Below are 23122 nucleotides of genomic sequence, written 5' to 3' on the forward strand. Positions count from 1 at the left end.
GTCGCTGGACTCCCACGTAGTCGACCGTGGTTCAAGTCCTGGGCCCGGTGACTTGAACTCATGCTGGGCGCGTGTGCGTGCGTGCCCAAGATCCCAAGAGGAGAATGAAGGAGAAGGGATTGAAGCATGGCCATCCTCCCTGGGGGGTGATTTCTTGCTTTCTGTCTCTCTCTCTCTCTCTGTCTGGCGAGCGCACGCACCCTATAGCAAAAAAACGCTCCAAAAAAAAAAAAAGTGAAAAAAAAAAGAACAAAATCATAGTAATGTTTTCCTATGTCATGATCCTTAAAGGCCTCGGGCAAATGTCTTTTGTGCTAGCTGTCAGGGGCTGGATGCTGTTTATAAAGTGCTCAGGCTTGGGAGTTAGGCCTAAGATCGAGTCCTATCTTGGTCACTTGCTCTTGGCCTCCAGCCTTCCCACTTCAGTGATGGTCTTTATCAGAATCTGGGGTGGCCACAGAATGAGCTTCAAGTGGCCCCAGTGGGCCCTTCTGTGAAAGTCCTGGTCCTGCACAGAGGCCTGCCCATGCAGAAGCCCTGGTCACATGGTCTTTGTCTCTGAGGGGGCCTTCCCTCCACATTCATCCACCAAGGACCAGGATTACTGCCCACTTGCCTCCCCAACTCAAAATAGTCTCTGAAGCACTGTGCCCAAGTGCCTGGCCCCTCTGTGCCCATCCATAGCACTACTTGGCATGTCTTCTTCTTCACCACATTGGCCCTGATAGCCCCGGTCCTCTGGAGAGCACTAACTGATTTGTGGTCTATCTTCCTGCCAGTCTGAAAGCTTGTAGAGGTGGGAGACCAGGTCTGAATCATCTGCATCTCCAGCTCCCAGCAGAAGGCCAGCACAGAGGAAGTGATTGGCAAGCACTAAGGTGATGGGCAGATGGATGGGTAAGACAATGGATGTGCAGAAGAACAGGAGGGTAGATGGGAGGATGGATGGATAAGAGAGTGGATAAGAGGACAGATTTGTGGGGGAGGATGGATATGTAAATGGATGTGTGGATCTGTAAATGGATGGATGGGGTTGATAGATGGGTGGATGAATGGGTGCATGGATAGATCCAAGGGTAGATGGATAGATGGGTGGGGGTGGATAAGTGGGTAAATGGATGGATGAGGGGTGGATGGGTAGGTTGATGGGTGGATGGATGAGTAGACAGGTGAATGAGTGAGTTAATAAATGAACAAATGAATTAATTTTTCATTTCCTTTTTGAGAGATTTTCACTCTAGAGTGTGTGCGCTCACCAGAGAGATGGAGAGACAGAAAGCAAGAAGTCACTCCGCAGGGGGATGGCCGTGCCACAATCCCTTCTCCTTCATTCTCCTCTCAGGATCTTGGGCATGCACACACATGCACCTGGCATGAGTTTTTTAAGCCACTAGATCTGGGACTCAAACCATAGTCGACTATGTGGGAGTCCAGCAACATAATTATTACACCATCTTCCGGTCTCAGCAAACGAATTAATAAAGAAGTGATTTGGAGGTTGGAGTGTTGCAGAGGGAAGGAGGGGCAATCGGTCACCGCCCCAGTGACAGCATTTACAACTATGGCTTCTCACTTCAACAAGTGAGGCTGCTTACCCTTTCCCATGTGCTCTGCCGTCCCCACCTGGCTTTGTGCCGACTTTGAGCCCTCCTTTCAGGCACCAGTGCTGGCTGCACTACTACTCATGGGTAGCAGCCCCTGTGGCCATTGCCAGGGACTGTGTGTGGTCTCTGTCTCTGTGGGGGTGGAGTCACGTCCCTGTGTACCCTTGTGACCTGGGATGGGGTGTCTCCTTGTTATGCCCCCACAGCACCAACACATGAGGTAGGTCAATGGAGGTTAGGAGCAAACAAGGGACAGAGGCTCTCTTAACCCTAAGGAAGGATGGAGCCACATCCCCAGCAGGCAGGACACGTGGACAGCTGCAGAAATAATGCTGGAGTACAGTGTGATCAGACAGGCTCGCTAACCAGCAAAACACCCGCTTTTCATCACGTAATTGCATTGCACAGCAAATTCATCATGAGGGGGAAAAAGGCAAAAAGCTATCATTCCCCTCCAGTCCTATGAAATGAATAAATGCTTTTCCAGAGGTGTTCTCTTGCCAGGTACAGTAACGGAGGCTTGTAAGCCAGGCATTGCTAACCCTGTATAGAGAGCGGTGTGTGAAATGACAGCACTGAGCAGAGGCTTGCTGCAGACACTCCGAGACTTCCGAGGAAGCTGCACCTGCAGGCCCTCAGCCCTTGGCCTTCCGCGTGGGGGTGGGGATGCTGCCTCCACGGAGAGAGGTACCAGAGCTTGGCTCTGGTGGGAGGCGAGGGCACTGGCGGAAACGTAGCTGGTTCCTCGGGGCTCCTTGAAGTGAGGCCAGCATGGAAACGGCAGCTCCGGGGAGGAAAGAGCAGAGGAGGTGGGCAGAAAAGACCTTGGATGTCCTGAGTCTCCCCTGACACAGTGCTATTGAAGCCTTGGCTTTTCGCGGCCTCTCCCCAGACCTAAAGACCACAAAGGTGCTGTGGACTGAATTGCGTACCCTCAAAATCTGTGTGCATGTGTTTAGTTTATTCTTTCTTTCCATAAGAGAGAGAAGCACTTCTACTAGAGTCCTCATGCTGTGATCCGTCTCAGATGCCTGTGTCAGCCAGCCCAGGTCACAGGCACATGGGCACATGTGCTCACGCGGTCCCCGTGAGCTCGCACCTTCTCCACGTGGGTCTAGGTGCATTACCAGGGCTCCCGTCTAGTTCTAAATCCATGCGCGGAAGCCCTGACTCCCAGTGCCTTAGGATGTGACTACAGTTGGCTACAGGGCCTTCGAAGGAGTGACGACGGAAGAACCAGGTCGCTAGGGTGGGCCCTAACCCAGTATGACTAGTGTCCTCTTAAGAAGAGGAATAAGGACACAGACACTCATGGAGGGACGAGCACGTGAGGACACATGGAGAAGATGCCATCCGTAAGCCCAGGAGACAGGCCTCCAGAGAAACCGACACTGATCTCGGGCTTCCAGCCTCCAGACCTGTGAGCAGTTCAAGTCCCCCATCTGTGGCACCTCGTGAGGCAGCCCTGGGGACATACAGTGACTCATTCCTTGTGGGGTTTTTTTTGTGAGTCCAATCGGGGACCAGACAACTCCACCCATTCCAGACCAGGAAACTGAGGCAGAGTGTGGCTTGGTATTTGTCTGAACTCCCTCTGACAGCGTGGCATGTGCACCCAGGGGCAAGATCCCAGCTTCTGGTCCAGGTGCTAACAGCCTCGGGAAGGTGTTCAGGGCGGTCACGTGGTGTGGGATGCTGGGCGATACGGACATTCAAGGGAAACCGAGAGGGGACGTGTATGAGGCTGGTGCTGGGGACCAGGGTCCAGGTGCTGCCTGACACAGAGACGGTGATCTGCCGTCTCACGTTCTCTTCCACCAGCCATGGCGGAGGTGACCGTCCCTATCCGCAGTGAGGAAGTAGCCCTCAGAGGTCAGCTAAAGTGCACTAAGGCTGGCTTACAAACTCCAGGTCGCCAGGCTCCAAAGTGCACTGGGTGCCCACGAGAGAAACTGCGATCGAACATCCACAAGGCTCGTCGTCGGCTGGAAGCTAGGAAACGGTATCAGGGAGGCATTATTCCCACATTCTGAGAGCTAAAGTGAGCAGCCTGCAGCCCCTGAAGGGGGAGCAGAGGAGCCCTTTCTGACTCCACCCTGGCCTTTGCCCTGAATATGTGCACAGCCAGCCCCGGGAGGAGCTCCACCAGCTGGGGGCTGCCGCTGGGGGTGCGAATTCGTTCCAGTGCTAACATGCTACAAGTCAAAACGAGGCATCGTGACCCCTCTGTGCCAAAAAGAACAAAAGATGTTGGGCATGGAGGACCGTGGTGCCTGTTTCTGTCTGGATGTCCGCAGCAAACGCGTCTCTGAAAGGCTCCTTCCCACCACCATCCTGGCAGGCATGTCTAGCCTCAGTTCTGAGACTGGCCTGAAGTACACAGAGACACCCAGGAAAAGCCAGGAGCCATGAAGCGAAGGTTTAGGGGATATTTCCTGAGTGGGGCAGGCTGGGGTGATCAAGATTCAGTGTAAGGATGATATTCCAGAATACGGTGCAAGATGAGCTTGGGGCACCTCGGCCTTACCTGGATGGCAGAGAAGCAGGTACCCAGCTGGTGGCCCGGCTCTCCTTTGGCTCTGTCCAGCAGGAAGTGTCTGTTGGTCCTTGTGTTTAGGTGAGCCTGCCCCTAACCATGACCCTAACCTGATCAGAGAGCGCTTGGGTGGCCGAGGCCTGGGGAACTCTGGTGGCAACTTTGCAGGGCTGTCACCTGGAGGCCCTCCTTAGTCCCCATGTATGGCCATGATCTGTGAGGGTGATGACAATGATGACAGCTCACCTCCAGTTCCTGGGTGCCCCCCTCAGGCCCACCTTGGCAGTCTACAGATGTGTCACAAAGCTGTGACACTGCGCAGACTGGGACAAGAGCCCTTTGTGGGGCAGCAGAGACAGGCCTCCTGCCCAGCTGCTGGCGTCAGACACGTCTGTTTTACGGTTACATACCAGCGTCCTGTAGCCAGTCTGGAAAAGCACTCCCCATGGGCCAGTTACTGGGAGCGACTTCCTTTCCCTGCTGTGCTCCAAAAACCAGGGTAGATTCAACAGACTCTCGGCCCATTTGGGTACCTGCTTTCTTGAAGTGACTTTGAGACTCTGGGTGGGAGGATGAGCTCCCAAAGGCATGAGAGGGCTGGGAGGCCACCATCCATCCTTCCAGTCCCTTCCCACCTTCCTGGCCCCTCCCCTTCATCTGTCCATCAAACCTTCATTTTTGCAGCCCCTCTTTCACGACCATCCATTTATCCAGCAAATGCCTTCCAAGCATGTGCTATGTGCTGGGCTCCGAACTAGTGAGTATTTAGGGGCGCTACATGGTATGTCTACTGTGTGAACTACTCAACAGAGTGCGCCATTACCACAGTTCCTCACCGCCTGCTGATTAGCTCTCGGGGAGCAGAGGGGGGCCCAAAAGCCCTGTGCATCGAAGGTGTGCGACACTTTTGTCACCACCAAGCTTGGCATTTTCCAAGTCTACAGAGCCAAGACAGCCATGGAGGCATTCGTGGGCAGATAGTCCTGAGTTGTGTGATACCCAGCCCACACGGCTGCCGCAGCTGCCCTTGCCCTCTGGCCCAGGACTCTGCCACAGCCTGCAAGGAAGAACAGTCACTGGCTGGTGCTCAGATGAGAAGCCAGGTCTGCCTGTGCCCAGTGCGCTCCCCACACTCCTCGCCTCTTGTGCCAAGCTCAGCAGGCTCAATCCTCAGTGGTCTCTGGGGCTCCCAGGCTGCAGGCTGCCTCAGTGTCCCCATCACCAGGGCGAGCTATCAGCCTTGGCCCCAGGCCTCAGCACGTACATGGCCCAAGGCCTATCAGTGGCCACTGATCCATCCCAGATGGGCAGACTCTTTCCATCCCTTATCACTGAGACCCGGTGGTGTGGAGAGCCGCCCTGTGACATCATGTCCAGTGAGTCAGGTCTTACCGCAGGAAGGCCTCTGTGGGTCAGCAGGGCCAGCTTCTGAGAAGGTCCAGGCCTCCAGGATACACATTCTGGGGAGGGAGGCTTCTGACAAACTTTCCCCAGGCAGCCCCTAACACTTCAGGTCTTGCCCGTGCCTGTTCCTGGAGCTGAGCTGCATGAGCAGGGTCTTCCTGAGTGCCCGCTGTGAGCTGAGACCGTGCCAGGGCCCTAATCTACGTGACCGTTGAGTCCCACACCCTGTTGCAGTGAGACTGGCTCAGCAAGGTCACATGACTCACTGCAAGTAAAGGAGGAGCCTACGAGGATGCATAGAGCCGCTGTCGCAGGCCCCAACCGATGGCCTGCCTGTAGTGACCCAACTCAGGACTCAGCCAAGGGAGGGACCAGGGACAGAGGGGAGGGAACAAGACTGGGCGGGTCCCAAACACAGAGGGGTCAGTGGGGAGCAGACAGCATGGTCCACGCGGAGAGCCCTGAGAGTAAGCAGATGGCCACACCCAGCAGGGCCAGCGAGCATGGACGGACATGTAGGGTCCTCTTAGAGGAGCCTGTGGAAGTCCGTTAGGCAATGATGACTACTCAGTCGCACCAGAGGTCGGGGCACCTCCCGGCCTGCCCCTTCTCACCCAGTACTCATGATTCTTACCATTATCCCCCTGCCCCATGGCCCACCTCCTTGCAGACCTCATTTTTCATCAGTCATCCTCCCCGAGACTCTCAGCCCCCACCTCCGCTCCTCACTGCGCCTTCTAGCCAAATGGATAGGTGAGCTCGCCTCTCCCTGAAAGTTTTCCCAAGTTCCCCCCCAGCCTCAGGCTAAAGCCCAGAATTCATAGCCTCCCTCCCTCTATGGCCCACGGCCCTCTGCTGACTGTGCAAGGCCCTCTCACACCACTGCCTACGCAGGCCCTGCTCCCTCTGCCTGTCACATCCTCGGTCACCCTCCAGGGACGCCCCCCCCCCAGCACCCTCCGCTGTGCTCCTAGTACCTGACTGTGCTGGGCACAGTAGGCGTTCAGCAAACACCAGTGGAGGCTCAGAGGCTCTGGCTGGCTTAGGCTCCCCTGAAGTCATTTGGAATTTCAAAACTCAGTACCTTTGTGTAAACTTCCGTCCTTGACAGAGCAGATGAATGTATTTTCCAGCCCAGACTCCTCACGGCGCTGTAGCAGAAATCTCAGCCTAGGTAGACGATAAGCCTCGAAAACGGAGGGTCACGTAGATGCTCCAGGCAGGGCACTTCTGTTCCTGGCAGTCACTCAGCCATGTTACCAGCCTCGGGGCCAGCGCCATGGACCTGATCCGGGTCTCCTTCAGCTTGTCTTCTCCAGCGTGGGGCCGAGGGCTGAATACCTGGTTTCTCAGCTTCCTCTACAGCTGGGGACGCCCTGTGGTGTGGGTTGAATACTGTCCCCAGATCTATATGTTGAAGTCCTAACCCCAGCACCTCAGAATGTGACAGTCTCTGGAGAAGATTGAGACTTTCTAGAAGTGATAAGGTGAACTGGGTCTCGCTGGTGTCCTTGTAAGAAGAGGTTAGGACACAGATGTGCAGGGGGAGGATCATGTGAGGACACGGAGAGAAGGGGCAGCTACAAGCCGAGAGACCTCAGAGGAAACCAGCCCTGCCGACACCTTAATCATGGGTGTCCGGCCTCCGGAGCTGTGAGGAAATACACACCTGTTGTCTAAGTGGTCCGGCCTGTGGCCCCGCACTACGGCAGCCCTAGAGAAGACTACCCCATGCCTTCCAGGCAACGGAAGTGAGGTGTAAGCAGGAGTTTGAGGTTGGGGTTTCTGGGAAAGTTTTAAGAGTAATAGACTTGGGGGCCAGCAGGTGGCATGGTGGTTAAGGTGCTGGACTCCCACATGGTCAACTGTGGTTCAGGTCCTGGATCTGGTGACTTGCTTTCTTACTTTCCTTCTCTCTCTCTTCTCTGTCTCTGATGAGCACATGTACTGTACAGCAAATTAGGAATAATAATAAATACAACTTAAAAATTCTTTTAAAAATATTTAAAAAACAAAACAAAAACAAAGAAGATGGGACCAGCAGTTGGCCTAATGGCTATGTCGATGGACTCCCGTGTGGTCAACCATGGTTCAAGTCCTAGACCTAGTGGCTTAACTCACATCGGGCACGTGTGTATGAATGCCCAAGATCCCGAGAAGAGAATGGAGGAGAAGGGATTGTAGCATGGCCGTCCCCCCCTGGGGGGTGATTTCTCGCTTTCTGTCTCTCTCTCTCTAGAGACCTCAGAGGAAACCAGCCCTGCCGACACCTTAATCATGGGTGTCCGGCCTCCGGAGCTGTGAGGAAATACACACCTGTTGTCTAAGTGGTCCGGCCTGTGGCCCCGCACTACGGCAGCCCTAGAGAAGACTACCCCATGCCTTCCAGGCAACGGAAGTGAGGTGTAAGCAGGAGTTTGAGGTTGGGGTTTCTGGGAAAGTTTTAAGAGTAATAGACTTGGGGGCCAGCAGGTGGCATGGTGGTTAAGGTGCTGGACTCCCACATGGTCAACTGTGGTTCAGGTCCTGGATCTGGTGACTTGCTTTCTTACTTTCCTTCTCTCTCTCTTCTCTGTCTCTGATGAGCACATGTACTGTACAGCAAATTAGGAATAATAATAAATACAACTTAAAAATTCTTTTAAAAATATTAAAAAAACAAAACAAAAACAAAGAAGATGGGACCAGCAGTTGGCCTAATGGCTATGTCGATGGACTCCCGTGTGGTCAACCATGGTTCAAGTCCTAGACCTAGTGGCTTAACTCACATCGGGCACGTGTGTATGAATGCCCAAGATCCCGAGAAGAGAATGGAGGAGAAGGGATTGTAGCATGGCCGTCCCCCCCTGGGGGGTGATTTCTCGCTTTCTGTCTCTCTCTCTCTCTCTGTCTTTCTGGTGAGCACATGTGCCCTATAGCAAAAACCTCTCCATAAAAAAAAAAAAAAAAAAAAAAAAAAGAAGAATGAGGGCAAAAAAAAAAAAAACAGTGTGATTTAAACTTGCCGTCAGGCCCCTTCACTCTCCCCTCTGCCTGCCTGGAAGGGATTCTAAGGGCAGGGAGGGAAAGAAGGTGAAAGCAGCAGGTCCCTAAAGGGCTGCAGAGGTCCCCACCTTCTCGCTGGGTGGGGTGAACCCCACCTGTTAAGGCTACCTTTTGGCAAGATTTTCCTCTTCCTAATGGCAGAGTGCACCCTGGCTCACAAACACATGGTCTTTCCCATGCATATTTTCCCCTGTGAAGCATCCCATCCCACCGCCCCCACCTGCTCCCCTGGCCCCAGTCAGGGCCTGACTTCTTCAAGTCCATGTTTAACCACCAGTTTGCTGCCTGCCCGGCCCACACTGCAGACCCACGGCCACCAAGGCAGCCGCATGCCCAGAACACTGGGCGAGCAGGCCTCCTGCTCTCACCTAGAGCACAGAGCTCCTGCCAAGCTGAAGGCTGGCGATAACTGTAGAGAAGACAGCTCTGACCACACGCCCAGACTGTGACATTTGTCCTGCCTCGCCCCACCCCCGATCCGCCTCCTGGCTCTGGGTGTATGTTGCAAGTGCCTGTTGCTGGAATCCTTGTACTGGCAGAAAGGTGTGAGATGCCAGGGCCCTAGGCCTGCTCCTTGCCAAGTGGTTGGAAGCAAGTTCCTGACCTTTTCTGGGCCTCAGTTTCCCCATAAATAAAATCATAGGACAGCCAGATCTCCAAAGGCCCTTCCAGCCGCAACGTCCAGGGTGGTGTGAGCAGATGCAGCTGCTGCGTAAGCGCCCGGGTGCAGCTGGAGCGTGGGTGGGTCCTTTCTCAGAGGCTCTGAGGACCCTCCCCACAACCTTTGACGGCAGAAGCGCATTCATGACTGCCTGTCACCTACAGTTACTGAAGGCTTGATTTCTCCATCTCAGGAGCGCTTTAAGTCTCGGCCACTCCCCTGTGCTCAGCCTGAGCTGGGCTTGACTGCTGGGAGTGGAGAGTGGGGAGTGTGATCTCCTGGACACAGGCCTCCATCGGGCCAGTGGCGTGCAGTGGGGAGGGAGGAGGGAAGACTGATCCTTGTGGTAGCTCCGGCTTCTCTCCCTGCTGTCCGTTCCCACTTCTACTGTGAACTTTGCTGCTACCCCCAAAGCCTTCTGTGTGGTGAGAACTGGAATGCGATGTCCCTAAAGCATATATGAGTGCGCATGTGTGTGCACGTGTGTGCATGCATGTCAGGAGGTGAGAACTACAGAGCCTTCCCACTGCATGGTCCTGACCTAGGGGATCTGGCCGTGGCTCACCTTTTGTACTTCCAAGCTGTGCTCCTGCCTTCAGGCAATACCCCATGGACTCGCCGGTGAGGTCTTCTTTCCCAGTTCTCAGCCCTCCTGGCTGACCCTGGCAGACAGCTCAAACCATCTACTTCTTTTTTTTCCCCCCTCAAATTATTTATTTAATTTCATTTATTATCATTATTATTATTTTTAATTTGATCAGAGACAGAAAGAGAGAGAATGAGAGAAAGCCTCCAGGTCCAGGACTTGAATGACAGTTGGCCATGGGAGTCCAGTGCCTTAACCGTCTTAGTCCCCACTAAGATGGAAGTTCACTCCTGACCACCCCACCCAACCCACCAGATCTCCCTCCAACGTTTGTTTCTCAGCAGGGTCTACGCAGAGCTGCAGGGGCGTGCCTCAGCAGGCACCGGCTGCTCCTGTTCAGTAGGCTCCTGCCTTCAAAGTGAGCCTGGGGCTGGCCCTGTGGCCTAGTGGTTAAGAGAGCCAGATCCCACATGGTCAACTGCAGAGCGAATCCTTGCTCCTGCAGCGGGTAAACACGCTGACCATGTGTGCGTGCATGCCCTGAATCAAGCGGGATGGAGACATGGAGGAGGAGAGATTGCACCAGGGCCAACCCTACTGGGGGTGCTTTCTCCCTCTCCACCTCTCTTTCTCTGTTGAGTACATATGTTTTCTGGCAACTGAGAGAAAGAAAGAAAGCCTCTCAGTTCCTCTCCTGGGGGGGATGGGCAATCCATTGCCCCTAGGTCCTCAGGTCACAGCTCCAGTGGCCTCTCCTCAGCTCCCTCTCACTCTTGTTCTCAAAGTGCAATCTCCCCCAGAGAGATGTCCACCCCGGTCCACCTCAATCAGTTCTCAAGAACGGGACCTGCCGGCAGCACCAGAACACCTGGGCAGGCCTCCGTCTGCCCCACGGGACTCTCGGCATGGACAGCACAGTGTGGGGCCTTTGATAGCAGGCTTTGTGCTCTCCTGTCCTATTTGGGATTCGCTCCTGGTTCCACCTGTCCTCTTGCTCTGTGGTTTTCCTTCGTGTGAACGAGGCAGCGTCTTTATCCACACTTCTGTTGGTGGATGGACACCTGGAGGCTACCATGGCAGAGCTGTTCTGGTCATTTGGGGTTGCAAGGATGCCTTTACCCTCCGGGTCTCAGTGTCTGTGCTTTTGACTGGGTTCTGCCAAGCAGTCTTCCAGCATGGCTGTCCAGTTCCCACCCCCTGGCACTCTACACCCCATGGAGCCCTGCTCCCCAATCTCACCAGCACTTGGCATTCGACCCCTTTTTTTTCTTTTGGAGAGGTTCTTGCTATAGGGCGCAGGCGCTCGCCAGAAAGAGAGAGAGAGAGACAGAGAGACAGAAAGCGAGAAATCATTCCCCAGGGGGGATGGCCACGCCACAATCCCTTCTCCTCCAATCTCCTCTCGGGATCTTGGGCATGCATGCACACGTGCCCGACATGAGTTTAAGGTACCGGGTCCGGAACTTAACCACGGTCGCCTACATGGGAGTCCAGTGACATAGCCATTACGCCAACTGCTGGTCCCAGCATTCGACCCTTTTCACTTATTCTTTGGAGGGGAGGGGGGTGCGGAAGGCTCTCATGGGGCCTGACTTGCATTTCCATGCCGGCTGATGAAGTGGCGCATCTATCTTTTCATTGATTATCTTTGTAAAACGCCTATTCAAGTCTTCCATTTTACTCTTGGAGCCCAAGGCACTTTGGGTCCTGGAGCCCAGGCTGACAGTATCCCTGCAAGGGGGCGTTTACTCGTGTTTATTCTGGTTACTTGAGGATTTCAGGATGGAGAACCTGGCACCCAGATCCTGAAGACGTGGGGGGAGGGTGTTGAAGGGCGAGTCAGTGCTAAGGAAACACAGATCCCCATTCATAAAGTGTGGCCCTGCCAAGCTGCGTTGGGAGGCCCACTCTCTAGTGCCTGCCTTGGTCAGGCTCCCGGGGGCCCTGCAGCCCCGGCCCAGCCTGACACAGGAGGAAGGCCCTCGTTGTGGGAGCAGCACTACCATGCTCAGGAGACCTGGCCTCGTCTTTCCTCCATGAAGCCTTGAGCAAACTGCCCGTCCGTGCCTCGGTTTCTCCATCTGCTAAATAAGAGACTGTAAACTCACAGCTCTGTGATTAGTCTTCCAGCTGAGAAAATTGACCTTAGCAAAGGTTTCTTCTTAAAATCAGTTTAAAAGTACATTTCATAAAATGCTAAAATCTAGGGAACAAATCACTCACAGCCCTACCTGCTCGCCCCCAAACAACTACTGTCATTTTGGGGCATTTCATTCCATCCCTTTTCCTGGAATGACTTTTTTTAACATAGTTATATTACTATCACTTATTGCGTTTATTTTATTACCAGAGCACATGTGTACTCACCAGAGAGAGAGACAGAGAGAGAAGGAGAACAAGAAAGCAAACTCTTCATTCTCTCACCTTCCCCCTCCCCTCCTCTCTGTGGGCATGGTCACCCTGCAATCCCTTTTCCTCCATTTGTCTACCCTGTGAGGATTTGGGGCATGCAAGCACACGTGCCCTGTGAATTTCTCAAACCACTGGGCCTGGGATTTGAATCACTGTCAGCCATTTGGGATCTGGCTCCCTTAACTATTAGCCCACAGAGTTGGTCCAATGTTCAGTTCTAAGTACTCTCCCTGGCACCGTGTGGTACTCATACCCCTCTGTTTAAATGGCTGCTTGACAGGCCATCGCACGGTAACAGCAGAGGTCGCTTAGCCATGCCTGGCTGCTGGACTCGGCTGCTTTCTCACTCTCGCTGCGAAGAAAGGAGCGCGGTAGTGGACCAGCGAGGGTGTGCACGCCCTTTCCCCAACATGGTCCCCAGCACGGTCCCCAGCATGGTTCCGATTACTTCCTTAGAATATGCAAGGGAACACACTGCCCGTGTACCCCCAGGAAGGGCATTTCTATCCCAGACGTCTCATGTAATTAGAAAGAGAACCCCTTGCGGTTTTAATTTGCATTTGTGGTTCTTGGCAGGCCGGGACAGCTCGCAGGGCTGATGGGAGCCTTGTCCTCCACTCTCTCAGACCCATCTCATGGCCAGATCTAGAGGCCCTCCATCCATCTGAAGGCAGAGTGGACGGGCACCGGGAGCCCTGGGTTCTGGTCTCACCCAGACCAGGTAACAGTGTCAGGTCCCAAAAGACTGTACCTTGTCTCTCTCCCATCTCCCTTCCAGGGAAGGGCACAGTGCTGGGGTCCAGGCCAGATGCTCAGGGCCATCCTTGGCCCCCAGATACCTGGCTCGGAGTGCTCCCCCAACAGGTGCCATCATTCCAAGTGGGGATGCAGGCTCCAGCCAGAGGGTGTCCCAGGACATGGCGCTCACTGCGTCCTCTCTGCTTTGTTGCTATGGAGGCAGTGGAAGCTGTGGCCTGGCACTCAGGGCCCTTCTCAGGCTGGTCTCCATGACCGTCCCTGCCTAGCACCAGCTGCCACATTCCCTCTGCAGTCCAGCCACCCCTCACCGTCACTGTCCGCAGTCTGGGTCTGCTCCATGACCGTCCTCTGCCTCTACTCCCGGAGCCTCCGCTGTAGCCTCTGCTCACTCTGCCTCACCTCGGTCACCCACAGACCCTCATATTCCACCCTGGGAGCTGGATTGTTGTTGGCGGGGAGCAGGGACAGGAAGCTGTTCATCCCGGAGTGCCCCAGGCTCTGCACACAGCAGCCCTGTGCTCAGCGGCACTGACTTTACAACCCAGCCCGGAACTCGGGCTGGGGGCTCACAGGTCAGTACCTGTCCCGAAATCCCTTTCTAAGCCAGACCCAGAAATGCAGGAGGGAGAAGAACGTGAGTGTTGGCATCAGAGCTCCTGGCCAAGGCAAGTGATATCAACTTGTGGAGTCTCAGTGTCCTCGTCTGTAAAACGGGACGGCATTGCCATGGATTCCTCTAGGAGGCAGTGAGATAACAGGCCAGGCTCAGAGGCGGGACTGCTGCGGCTGCAGAGGGGTCGTAGTGCGAGAGGGCAGCATTCTGACTAATTTCTTTACTTTTTTTTTAGCTTTACTTTTTCTTTTTTTTAATTTATTATTATTATTATTATTATTATTATTATTATTATTTTGGAGAGATTTTCACTGTAGGGCGCGTGCGTTCTCCTCTCGGGATCTTGGGCACGCACGCACACGTGCCCGGCGTGAATTTTAAGCCACCGGGTCCGGGACACGAACCTCAGTCGACTACGTGGGAGTCCAGCGACATAGCCATTACGCTAACTGCTGGTTCCCTTATTATTATTTTTTTTAGAGAGATTTTTGCTATAGGGCATATGCACTCACTGGAGACACAGAGAGAGAGAAAATGAGAAGTCACCCCTCTCCCCAGGGTGATGGCCACACCACAATCCCTTCTCCCTTATTCTCCTCTTGGGATTTGGGACACACACACACGTGCCCAGCATGAGTTTCGAGCTGCTGGGTCTGGGACTAGAACTGCAGACAGATATGTGGGAGTCCAGTGCTTCAACCACCACCACCTGCTGGCCCTGATTACTTTTCCTATTCCAAAATTCTTTCCAAAGGGTGTGGGGGGGGGAGTCACACCTACAAATATTAGCAGCTATCTTGGCCAGTGATTGTGGGGTACCCCTATACCCTGTCCTTGGCGTGGTGTTTTCATGACGCAAAATAAAGCCTTCTTACTGCTGTCCAAGTGGAGCGCAGGCATCTTCTTGCTGATTTGCTTTTGGAAATGAAGATTTGTGTTTAGTTTAACAAATTACTAACCGAAAATCTCTAAACCCACTGTAATCTTCAGGCCTCCACTTCCAGATGTTCCGCCTTTCTGAGCCAGGCAAGTGTAAAGCCGCCTTATGCTGATTTATGACTTCGTCTCCTGTTCTTGAAACCTCGCAAAAAAAGAACCCCGGCATCTGCGCACTCTGAGAGGCGCTTTGTCTTTCCCTGGGTCTGTCACTGTGCTTAGAATAAACTGCATCAATTACTATTTCTGCAGAGCTTGCTTATTTCCGTGAACACGAGGCTGGGTGGTGCAGCTGGGCAGAAGCTCAGAGCAAAGGAGCCGCAGGGGGCTGGCCCGGCTGTATCCAGGCAGATGCCAGGCTCTCTGGGCTCAGGCTGGCTGCGGGGGCGGGGGGCGAGGAGGCAGAGAGCATATGGGAGGCACATGGAGCGGACTCGATCTGAGGACCCACAACATGGAGGAGCGAGACCTTGTCACAGAGAGGAAGGAAGGAAGGAAGATTTCCTGCTGGTAGGCCATCACCCCTGTGGCTGGGGTTTCGCATCAGACCCCTGGTCGAAGCAGCTCCGTCCAGCCTGTGCTTGAAATGGCTGTGGCCAGCCCTGCTGGTGCTGAGGCCCTGAGTTTACAGGTCAGGCTGTGCTATTACAAGCTTCTCTAAAATATTCGTTCTTTCTTGGTCTCATAGCCACGTTCCTTAAAAAATAAAGAGAGAAGGAAAGGAAAAAAAAGAAAAGAAAACACAAACCAAAACCAAAACAAAGCAGCGGAGCAGGACTTGGCTGTCTGCGGTCCCTCCGTCCTCAGCAGCACACTCGCCAGGCCTCTGCTCGGTTCACCAACAACAGGAACAGCTGCCCTGGAACAGCTGAAGAGAACTCTGGCTCTTCCTGGCCTGCGTGTGCTGCGTGCAGGACTGAGCAATGTACTCCAGGGGCCCAAGGCACGTCCAAGGACAGGGGCAGCCGGGGCCTCCTGCTAAGTGCCTTCGCACAGGCTGTTCCTTCTGCCTCTTCCATTCTTTTCTGTCTTCCCTGCATCTCCTTCTTTAGAGGTTGCCCCTGACCAACCCTAGCTCTCACCTCCAGGTCTCTGCCTCCCACCCATCTTTGCTTCTTCCCAGGTGGCCTGCTTCTGTAGCACAGACAGGTTTTCTCACCTCCTCCAGGGAGCCCTCCTGGGCTGGCTATACAAGCATCCTCTCTCCATACTTGATTCCCTCAGAATCTGCCCCCTCTCTAGTCATCCCACACACAGCAGCCTGCGCCAGCTCTCCACCCTGCAGTCACTCCTTGGACGCATGTTGACGGAGCTCCTGCCCCACTCTGGGCACCACTCTAAGGTGGAGGCACACTGGGTGTACACTAAGAGCCAGCTCTCGTGGAGCTTATGCGTTGGTGTGCGGCAGTGGCAGACAGTGGTATGTGCTGAGAGGAAATAGAGAAGAGCTGGTGGGCAGAGGGAGGTGAGGGCAGTGAGGACAGAGATGGAGGGACGGAGGCTCCTATGGGGCCTGCTGGTTGGTGGTGGGGAGAAGGTTCTGGATCCTCTGGAGAAGAGCCTTCAGAACTGCAGCGGGGTTGCCTGTGGTCCATGGGGAAGGGGGTGATGACTCATCCAAAGGCTGTTTGTTGGAATAAATGATGGAAAGGAGTGACAGTCCCCAGGATGGAGACCACTGGGCAGAGCCAGCTTCGGGGGGGCCTGACTCAAGTCCCAGCTCTGCCCTTAAAGCCTGTGACCTCGGACAAATGGTTAAGAGGGCCTTGGTTCCCTCGATGGTGTCATGGAAACCACACCCCGAGGGGCTCTGGGAGAGCCGGCCCAAGGCCAGGCGCACCTGAAGCTCGCCCTCCGCAGCCTCCTGCCCTGGAGACCTGCTTTGCGGAGCTGGCCCGTCCAGGCCACACAGCTCGGGAGCCGACGGCCACATTTGGCTCCTGCCTATGGCTTCTCGCGCTGTCTGCAGCCCAGTCGGCCCTCCCCGTCCAGCCTGGAGCCCTGAGAGCTGAACGTGGGGACACCTCCTCATGGTGCCTACAGGCAGCCCAGAAAGCAGCCTCAGTGGCCACCGTCTGGGCCTGGCTTTGACTGCTTGCCAGTGCCCTTCATCCTACTTCTAGAGGACAGAGCCAGCACTGGTGAATTCCTCGGGAGAAATATCCCGCTTAGGTGCAGTGTTCCAGACAGCAGGTGGCTGGAGCTGAGGGGAGGCGGAGCCTGCTGGCCCCACGCGAGCCTGTACCAGTCCTGCCGCGACAGCACTCTCCCTCAGTGACACCCCCCAACCTTACCCTCACAGCCTTTTGGTCTCTCTCTCTCTCTTTTTTCCTTCCTGGAGGGCTCTTACTCTCCCTTTCCCGAGTGGTCTCAGTCTAGAGGTCTTCTCCTCCAGGAAGCCTTCCCTGAGCCTCTCCTCCCCACTCTGGCTGTAGTGGCCCCACTCCTTGCACCTTCCCTTGAGTGAACTAGGCTTGGAACTTCTTTTCTTTAATGTCTGTTTAACAAACCTCTCAAGTGCAGGGCCAGTGCCAGGCTCCATTTAAGAACCTTGCAGAAAACGACTCACTTCGTTCCCTCCGCCTTATAGCCTTACTTTCCCATCAATACCTGAAGCACAGAGCGGGGCAGTGACCTGCCCAGAGTGGCGCAGCCGGACGGGGTGGAGCCGGGATTCAGACCTGGCTCTTGCATCTGGGCGGCCTCAGAACACACACTTCCTGCTGTCCTGGCCTGCCTTCTCCACGGCGTCCCCGAGTTAGGGCTATGTCTGATTCTCTGAAGAGGTTGCAGCCCAGCCTGGCTCGAAGCAGAGGGGCTCGTAAGGATGTGTGTGTTGCAGGAGCCCTCTCCTGCCACGCCTTTACGGGTGAGAGCCCTGGAGCCAGGGAGCTGCCATGGTCTGTGGATGTTTCTAGAGGCCGAGCCCAGGCTGGTACTGGCTGCCCTTCTGAGGCCCCATCCTGGGTGGAAGCCAGCTCACCAGCTGGGCGAGTGGATCGGTCACCCAGCTTCACCGTTCTCACTGAAGGTGACGCTCCATGACTGGAGTGAGAATGAGCTCCTATTAGCACAGTGCCCAGACGTCAGCCTCCCTGCATATCTGCATGAGTGTGGACTCCGAGCTGAGGGATGGGGGGTTTGGCCGGCGAGCCGTGTTTCCAACAGCTCTTGGTGACACTGACGCCGCCTGGCTGTGGGTCCAGTTCAGAGAAGCCAAGCTTGGGGCTATAAAATGCTCCGCACAGGACTGGGCCCACAGCAGTCCCTTCCGCTGTCCCACTTGCCGCTCATGGAGCACTGTCGTGGCCCCGGACACAGGAGGCGCAGGGCACGTTTAAGGATTAGCTGCTGGACCCTGCGAGCCTGGGAACCCTGCGAGTCTGGCCGAGAGGCTCATGGGGAGAAAGCAAAGTATTCACAACTGTTGCCGGAACTGGAGAAGTTGCCAGTAATTTGGAGAAAATTAGCCCAAAGCCTGAAAAACAGATGGGCTTGTGACCATGGTTCTGGCTCCTCCCCGGATGGAAGTGTTGTTTGTTCCCGTGCTGAGGCAGAGGGACCACAATGCCGTCTTTTTCTCGGAACACAAATGCAGCTTGGCCTTCACTGCCGTCTGTGGCCATCAGATGACAAGGTTTGGGTTTGCAGCCGGTGGGAGGAGGGCAAAGTCCACACACACATAGGAGGTCTGGCCAAGTCAGCCAGGCAAGGTGACCCGGCAACCCGGCGACCTGGCAACCCGGCTGGCCCAGGCCCGTTCCTAGGCTGAGAAGCCTCTCGGGGCTATGTGGTCCTGGGTATGCTGGAGCGGCTCTCGCCTCTCAGTGAGGGCCAGTCGTGAGTGTCTCTTCCCTACCGTGGGTTCAGGCACCTCATGCTGCATCTGGGAATGGACATCAGCACACAGAACTGATGCCCCCCACGAAAGCCCATTGTTAAAATTCACCAGCAGAGAGACCAGCAGATGGCATAATGGTTACGTCACTGGACTCCCATGTAGTCGACTGAGGTTTGAGGCCCAGATCCGGCAGCTTAGAACTTATGACGGGCACATGTGCGTGCATGCCCAAAATCTTGAGAGGAGAATGGAAGAGAAGGGATTGCGGCATGGCCATCCTCCCAGGGGGTGGGGGGTGATTTCTTGCTTTCTGTCTCTCTATCTCTCTGGCAAGCACATGCACCCTATAGGAAAAATCTCTGCAGAAAGAAAAAGAATTCACCAGCACAGCCCCATTTCCCAGAGCAGGGAGCCTCAGCCTTGCGTGTCTGCGTCTGATCACCGCGGCTTGGCATAGCCGTGTGTGGAGCCCCACTGGGCAAGCAGTGTGAGCACGTGAGTTGGGGACAGAGCAGGCGTGGGCCGGGAGGGAGGGAGGCTAGAAGGATGGCCTGGCCGTGGCCGATCACACCGCGAAGCTCCCCACCCGCAGAACAGCAGCACCAGGTGGAGAGAGCACCACCCACTCGCCCGAGACCACGGAGGCTCCTGGTGGGAGAGCACACCCTGCTTGCAAAGCTCGGGAACAGCTTTACGTGGGCAGAAGACCAGCTGGGCCTGTCTTATCAGGGAGTCTCAGGCATGCTGCTCTGTACCCGAGCTTCCATTTCTCGTCTGTAAAATGGGAATCACAATCCCAACTTCTCAGGGAGAGGAACAAGGTGAGCACCTTACCGACTGCAGTGTCACGCCGGACTGGCCCTTCCTGTCCGGGGCCTGTGCTCATGGAAACCTTCCGAGGCTCCAGAGACTCGACCGAACAAAGTCACACTTTGCAGAGAGAGGAGGAGTCAAGGGCAGCAGAGGGCCATGTCCCCAACCCAGGCACAGCTTGAGACTGCATCTGCCAAATGCATTCCTGAGTCTCTTACACTTTCCTCCAAGAACAGGCCAGGAGTGCAGCTGTAAGACACTGGGGGCTCGCAAGGCCCTGCAGGCCAGGAGTGTAGCTGTAAGACACTGGGGACTCACAAGGCCCTGCAGGCCAGGAGTGCAGCTGTAAGACACTGGGGGCTCACAAGGCCCTGCAGGCCAGGAGTGCAGCTGTAAGACACTGGGGACTCACGAGGCCCTGCAGGCCAGGAGTGCAGCTGTAAGACACTGGGGACTCACGAGGCCCTGCAGGCCCTGGATGCTTCCCTCAGAGGGGAAGCAGCTTCTGCCCCCTCGTGTCTACTTTGAGTTCGAAGTAGGATTGTCCTGGTTAATAGCACAGGCTCTAAGGTTAAAATCATAGTGCTGTCTTTCTAGCTATGCACCTAAGATTAGGAGCTTTGTTGCCCTGAGTCTCAGTTTCCACATCCGTAAAACAGAGAGAAGAAAGTTACTTTGGAAACTACAACTACCACGAGACATGGTTTGGGAGCATTAGCAGCACATAGTAGGTCCTCATATTTGCTACTATACTTACCGCCAGCTGTCAGGGGGACCTGAGTGGGCCATGGCAGACAGAGCTCTCTGAGGCTCTACTTGGAGCAAGCCCCAGGTTCCAGGCCCCCAAGAAACTGGAGCTCTGTCCAGATTGCAGCCCGAGCCCCAGCTCCAGAACTGCGCCATTCTGGAATGAGGGAGACTCCTGCCAGGAGGGGCAGGGTCCGCCATGTCCCTGTGTTTCTCATTAGGACCTGTCACCTCCCCCACCCCAGCCCCACCCTGTTGGGCAATGTCTTACTTCTCCTCGTAGTTCTCTTGGGGCAGACACAGCCAAGTCCAGACTGCTTGCCAGGGTCAAGGCAAGAGCCCACGCCTTCCTGAAAGAGGTGGCAGAAAGCCCAGCCGTGAACTCTGACCCGCGAGCCAGACCCCAGGCAGCGCTGGGCCATGGATGCTGTTCAGCACCTGCACCAGGTAGCCCAGGGCCATCTGGACAGGTGAGGATTGCTCTGCAAGTCTCTCTTATAGGCAGTTGAGCATGGCTGTAGGAGAAGGGCCATGGGTCAGCCACAGGCAGGAAAACACTTGGAGAGCCTGGAATGCTGGGATTAGAAACAGGCGCTGCTTCTCGACCCTGGGTCTGCTGGATAACGTGGGAGCATTGTAGGTGGGGTTGGAGGAGCCAGCGATGTCTAGAATCATTTCCGGGGATTGGGCGAATGGGTAGAGATGGATAGGAGGTCACCAAGCACCTGGCTAGGGCTCCCTGTACTTGCATAAGGGCTGCCCGCGGTGCTCCGAATGCTCTTTTGGGATCACAGCTCTGCAACCTCAAGGGCTTCCCCTTCCTGCAGGTCCCAGGGTCTGACCGCCAGGCCCTCGTGCATCGGGGCCCGTATAGGAGTTTGGAGCAGGTTTCTGGAGCCCTCTGACCTCTCCATGGGCTCCCACATGATGTGCAGCTCCCTTTGGTAGCAGTTACAGCATGCATTTGGGGTGCACACCTGGGTGGGTGCATGACTTAGCCTACTCAAGCTGCTTTGCCAAAATGCCACAGTCTGGGTGAGTTATTGGCAACAGATACTCATTCTCCCAGCTCTGGAGGCTGGAAGTCTGAGATGAGGGTGAGACGTGGTCGGGTTCTGGTGAGAGCCTTCTCCTGGCTTGCAGACTGACACTTCTCGCTGTGTCCTCACTTGCAGTGGACGAGAGTGAGCCCGCCCCCTGGCACCCCTTTAATAAAGGCACTAATCCCACTCATAAGGGCCCCACCCTCATGACCTAATCACCTTCCAAAGGCCATCCCACTGGGGATAGTGAGGATTTCAACATAAGAATTCTGGGGCCTTTTAACATTCAGCCCATGACACCCAAGTCTCTGAGGGACCAACCCTGACGGATCTGGCCAGGTCAGGGCTGATTCGACCAACCAGAGACAAGGTCCTGTTAGCCCTCTGGCCCTTCCTTTCTGCGTCACACCATACTTTCAGGGGTCTATGGAAACGCTTAGCAAATTTCTTTTAAAGTCAGAAGAAAAAATAAATACAGTAATAACTGTATTCAATTGTATTGAATCCAGTCTGGACCACGTTCATCTTTGTGCCAACAAGACTGTAAAATGCAAGGGCATGATCTGGGAGCTCCTGGTTGGCAGGGAGTATGAGTCTGGGTCTCCCTTGCCTTCACAGGGACCAGGACCGAGCTTGGCACGTGACTGGCACACGAGCAGTGCTTCTGGGAGTGCAGTGCCTCAGTCCTCCTTGTGGGCGATGCAGCCTGCTCCCTTCCGTCCCCTCGCAGTCTGCCTACCACAGAAAAGCCTGGGAGGCTCTGGGACAGCTTCTTTGCTTTCAATAAGCTTTCAGGTAGGAGGTGACTTTGCATACCCTGAGCCACCAGGACAGATCCTGACATCCTGTTGAAGTGGACAGGGTGTTCTCGTTCCTCCTGGACATCAGGCTCAGTGTGTGGGGGGCATGGTGCCAGCTGGCAGCCAGAGGAGGTCCCAGCCCGCTGGGAAGGAGCCCCCCACGCTGCCCACATCTTTGCACAGTGAGGATGAGCGTGTGAGTGTGAGCGCAGGTCCAATGACTGTGATTGTGTGTCAGGTGCGTGTGCACACTCAGGTCACAGACACTGACCAGCAGCCTCCAGCCTGCCCCCAGCTCTCTCTCCCAGGGTGAGCCCCTGCCATAGGACACATCCCCGGAGACCCCTCAATCCTGAGCCCCAAGCTCCAATGGCTCCTTCTTTCCAGCACTTGGAGCTGAAGGCTCCATGACCTTGCCCTCCTGGTATGCACGGGGAGACCACAACCTGAAAGGCTGTGGGGTCTCTTTGTCTAGAGTGGCTCAGGGCAGTGGCTCAACACTAGGGCTCCTGGCCTGCACCCTTCCTCAAAGGCCCTTTTCACCTGATACCTAGGCTCCCTCCTGCTGAGCACCACGCAGCCTCAGGGAGACCATGAGGCTCAAGCCTGAACCTGCACTTCTTCTCACATGTGGCCGTGTGTCACTGTTGTTATCGCCCCAAGCCTTCTGCACACATGCCTGCCAACCACGAGGCCTTTTTCCAACGGCCTCTCCTGCCTAGGCCCCAGGCCTCTTGTGGCCGACCTCTCTGCCCAGGGGTGTACCTAGGTCTGTCTGTGTCCGTCTGCCATGAGACTGTGTGTGTCTCAGGCTGCGCGTGTTCACTATAACAAAGTGACTCTGTCCTTGTGACTTCATCTTTCTGCAGCTCCTCAAGCTGGCAGGAACCCAGGGCTGGAGGACCTCCCGCCTGCATCTCTGTCAGTCCTCTGGGCTTTCCGTCTTGCGCCGGAGATGGGGGCTGCAGTCCCAAGTGCGAAGGGGCTAGGCAGGGTCACCTAGAGCCCCTACCCAGGCTCCTGCCCAGGGAAGCTGGCTTGCTGCGTGGAATGAGCAGACACTACCTCATCCTGCTGGTCTGCCAGCCTGTGGGAGCTCCGCCACTGCCAGCCGGCCCGTCTAGGAGCGGGGACAGAAGTTCCTAAGTCTGCTTTGAACGGGCTGTGGGATACCACACACGTGACGCTGGGGGACTGCAGAGTGGCCTTTGCTATTGGCATCTCACTCACACAGCGCAGGGAGGAGGGGATAGGGAGGAGCGAAAGCTGACCAAGCCCCGCCGAGCTGCAGGGGCTGCACACAGCACCCAAAGGTCCTTGCG

This window comes from Tupaia chinensis, unplaced genomic scaffold (genome assembly GCF_000334495.1).
Source record: "Tupaia chinensis unplaced genomic scaffold, TupChi_1.0 Scaffold000360_1, whole genome shotgun sequence".
Taxonomy (NCBI): Eukaryota; Metazoa; Chordata; class Mammalia; order Scandentia; family Tupaiidae; genus Tupaia; species Tupaia belangeri.